Source organism: Cuculus canorus, chromosome 21 (genome assembly GCF_017976375.1).
Source record: "Cuculus canorus isolate bCucCan1 chromosome 21, bCucCan1.pri, whole genome shotgun sequence".
Taxonomy (NCBI): Eukaryota; Metazoa; Chordata; class Aves; order Cuculiformes; family Cuculidae; genus Cuculus; species Cuculus canorus.
In genome coordinates, this window is record NC_071421.1 from 2,758,448 (window position 1) to 2,763,072 (window position 4,625).

Consider the following 4,625-nt stretch of genomic DNA (forward strand, 5'->3'; position numbering starts at 1 on the left):
CCGCCACGTTGCTCGGAGACCGCGAACACTGAGGCGGCGGGCGGGGAGCCCCGCCTGGGGGGAAGGAGGGAGAGGGAGAGCCTCTCCTGGCTGAGAAAAGGGGGGAAGAGGGAGAGCCTCTCCTGCTTGAGGGAAAGGCGGGAAAAGGGGGGGGCTGCCTGAAGTAAAAGGGGGGAAAAGAGGGAGCCCCCGCCCTTCCTGAAGTAAAAGGGGGGAAAAAATGGAGCCCCCCCCCCCCGCCTGAGTAAAAGTAAAAGAGGGAGCCCTTCTCTGCCTTAAGGAAAGAGGGGAAAGAGAGAAAAGGAGGAACTCCTGCCTGGAGGAAAAGGGATGGAGGAAGTCCCTGCCTGAAGTAGAAGTGGGGAAAGAAGGAGTCCTCCATCCCCGAAGTAAAGGGGAAAGATGGATCCCTGCCTGCCTGAGGAAAGCGGGAAAAGGGAGCCCCTTCCTGAAGTAAAAGAGGGGGAAGAAGCTCCTCTGTCTAAGGAAAAGCGGGAAAAGGGAGCCTCTTCCTCGAGGAAAAGGGGAGAAAAGGCGAAGGCCCTGCCTGAAATAAAAGGGGGGAAAGAAGAACCCCGTATTCCCTAAATAAAGGGGAAAGATGGAGCTCCCCCCCCGAGGAAAGTCGAGAAAAGGGGGAGTCCCTCCCTGCCTTAAGTGACGGGGAAAGGGGAAGCCCCTGCCTAGAGGAAAAGGGAGAAAAGTAGGAGCGTGTCCTCCCTGAGGGAAGAGGGGGAAGGGGGCGCCCTCCGCCTGAAGTGAAGGGGGGAAAGAGGTACCCCCTCTCCCGGCCTGGAGGAAGGCCGGGAATAGGAGGAGCTCCTGTCTGGACGAAAGGGGATGGGGGAAGTCCCTGCCTGAAGTAGAAGTGGGGAAAGAAGGAGCCTCCCTTCCCCCCCCCCCCCCCCCCCCCCCCCGAGGAAATGGAGCCCTTTCCTGAAGTAAAAGGGGGTAAATGGAGGCCCCCCCCCCCCCCGTCTGAAGGAAGGGCAGGAAAAGGGAGCCCCTTCCTGGAGGGAAAGGGGAGAAAAGGGAGAGCCCCTGCCTGAAATAAAAGGGGAGGAAGAGGGAGCCCTCTCCCCTGGAGTGATAGGAAAGGGGAAGCCCCTGCTGAAGGAAAGGTGGGAAAAGGGGGAGCCCCTACCTGAGAGTAAAATGGGGGGAAAGAAGGGAGCCCCTTCCTGGAGGAAAGGGGAGGAAGGGGGGAGCTCCTGCCCGAAGCAAAAGGGGGGAAAGAAGAACCCATCTCCCTGTCTGAGGAAAGGGGACAAAGGAAACCTGTTCCTGGAGGAAAAGGGAGAATATGGGGGGTCCTCCTGCTTGGAGGAAAAGGGGAGCCCCCTCCTGAAGTCAAGGGGGAAAGGGGAGCCAGGTTCATCACCCCATGGTGGGACTGGGTGGGTTAGGTACCCAAAGTAGCCAACTCCATCCGTGGCACAGCCTGTGTTTTTAACCTTATTTTTAGTAATAAACTATGTTTTTAGCAGTAAATCATTCACACTTGTAGGAGCGTCTAGGATGATGATGTTCGTTTAAGCCAGGGCCATTTCTGAACTCTGGATTTTTTCTTTTCCATGTTCTGTGACATTCAAAAGAGAAAAACCCTTCTGTGATTAATAGAGATTTTTTTTTGCCATTTTATTAAGAGTTTGCCCATTACTTTGATTTGATTACTTTCACTTTAATTACCCTAATTAGCCGTCAAGATATAATTTAGCATTGCTGTCACATTAGGCCACAGGTGACATTACCAAGAAAGACTTGAGGGCATAGAAAGAAGCAGTTCTGAAATAGAAATCACGTTAAAAGAAGCTGGGTTGATCAAATGTGTGTGCCTCCCTGCCCCTCCGCTGGGGCTCGAGCACAGCTTGTGGGAATAAAACAGAGGCTGGTACCTTCAATGGATCGCGGTTCTGGCTGCAAAAATCATTACCCATCATTTGACTTTGCTGTATGACTGAGTGGTGTGCAAGTTGCTTCCAGCCACGTTTTCCCTTGCAGGTACAAAGAACGTGGAGGATGCTAGTGTCCTCTATTCATCATTTCTAGCAGGGAGTCCCAATCTAGTTAAGAATCCAGTGTGCTCATTGCTGTGTGTAGATGCTTTGAGGATGGTTGTTTCAACCTCTATGAACAAGGTTGGCCAGAAAGATAGCAGCTGAAGTAATTTTGTAGACTTGGTATGAATGCTGCCAATTTTAAGTTGTGCATCAAAAGGTTACATTAGTTTATGTTCCGAACTTTGATCTTTAAAGGAGTAAGAGGAACAGTGTCTACAAGAGCTCAATGCTAATGGAAAATGAGATCTTTTTCTGGTGGAAAGGTGCCCTGGTATGATACTTGAGAGGTATGAATGGAGTCCAGCATGAAAACATGCTGTAATTGGCAGAACCAACAATGTAACTTAGAGGCCTAGGCTCCTAACATTGTCTTCAAGCCACCAGATGATTTGCTGGGGGTAAATACGGCAAGCTCTGTTTTAGGATCATAAAAATGCATGTGGAGATATTTATCTGAACATTAAATATTAAATATGCCACACACTCATTAAATGTTAAGTATACTACAGCATCTCCTCATGATGTCTCTAATTACAGATAAATTTTTAAAGGGAGATGTGTGGAAAGGGAGCAAACCTGGCACAACAAGTGAAGGGCTTCGCAAAGCAGGAGATGCACTAATATATGTCTGCAATAACCCTTTTCAAAGAGGTGTGGCTTAGAAATCTTATACTTATTTTGTTTAAAGGCTCTTACTGCCTGCCGTGAGCGTAACAAGTCCCTCACCTCTGGGCTTTTAACAGCTAGAACTGAGGATGAGAAACCAGTAATATTTGCATTTGTACAGAAAATTTGGCTTAATGAAGTAAAGAATGAACTTTCTTTCATTAAAAAGGAGTGTAATGGAGTGGTGCGTTAGTAACTTTAAAAGAAATCTTTGATTTATTTGACTAAGATTCTTTGCTCCGAGCTGTACTTGGCTTATGGAGAGCAAATTCTGTTCTCATTTAGGCTGGTATAGGGAATGAGGGTGGCTTGTACTAAATCATGCAGGCGGGGCGACTCTGTGCGCACAAAATGAAGTTGAGAAGCTCTGGTGATGCACTAAGCCGCTAAGCCACATGATGAAATTTCATCCCTTGGTGTATTTAGTTCCACACCTGCACTCTGCGAGGAGAGTTGGGCTGCTGGTGACTCTGTTGTCAAACTGAGTTAGGATATTCTTCTCTCGTGAAGGAAATCTGCACCTCTGGCGCTGTATCCCCATGACCGCAGCTGCTGCTGCTCCTTTGGGTTAGAACAGCATATTTCAAATGGAGACCTCTAAGCTTTGTTGTTGACAGATGTACTTCCCAACTTGTCTGATAGGAAAGCGTATGTGAAGTGCTTCTTTCCAGGATGTTCAAGTTCTGAGCCAGCTTTTTATAGCTGTTCTTTATACAACGTGATAAGCTGCTGTTTGGTCAAACTTTTCTGTGCCCCAGACAATCACAGAAGTATAACATATCATAGGGTAACTGTAAGGTGATTAAATCTGTGTTTGTAAAGAGGTCTGAAAGGTGGCATAGGTCAGAGAAGAAGTTTTAGCCTTGTGATTTCATGGTGAAGTACTCTGGATCTGGTTGAGTTTAATGAAATGTACTCCTTTCCTCAGGCTTCTCAGTAAGGCCTCGACGAAGTGACTGTCTTAACTTTTCACTGGGCTTTGCTGGGCTTAAATATAAATGTGTTAATGCATTAAACATCCTATCATGCTCTCAGTGCCTGAAGGTATATGGTTGCAGAAAGCCAAAATGATCTCTTTATGCACTGGCCTATTTTTGTCTGCGCTCACCCCAATGAGAATGATAATACAAAGAATTGCAGGGCTCCTTGATAAAGAGCAGGATTAAGATGCACTTGAGCAAGATTATGAGAGAAAGGTTGTCACTCCATTAGAGAAAGCAATAATCCCTTTGTTTATATTCTAGAGATTAAAGCAGAAAACCCCAGAGGTCACCACACATGCACTGTGCTGCCTCGGTGATTGTGATTTAACTGTGGGATTGAGCGGTGCAATTGCATCATTTAATCAGTTCTACTTGTGCTGGGACTCCTGAAGCAGCTCTCTGCGTGAGGTGGTAAAGTGGATCTGCTCGCTCAGCAGACAGATAGGTGTGCTTGATTTTGAACAAAAGATTTGTGATGAGAATGAAGTGTTTCCAAGGAGTAATAGTGACTTTAAAGTGATGGCCTTTCTTAGTTCCTGAAGTGGTTCAAGTTCCTGCTTGTGGTTCTTGGAAACCTGTAAGGGTCTTCTGCAAGAGGTGTCTTTCTCTGCTCCCGTAGGTCCGATGTGTATGAACCGCAGCAGGAGTCATCTTTGATCAGCTTGTGTTCAATTGAAAAATAATTGTCTTAATTGAAGTGGACAGGACAAACATTGCATTGTCTGAGACCTGAGAAGGAGGAATTCCGTTAAAGCAGTTGTCTTCTTCCAGAGAGTGTACCAAGTGTACCTGATGATGTGTCATCTGTGCTCCCCTGACATTTGTGAGTCAACGCTTGTCTTCCCTCCGATACAAAGACGCCAAGCCAGAAATTTCTAGCTGAAATTCCCAGCTCCGAGTTATTTCACTAGCATTT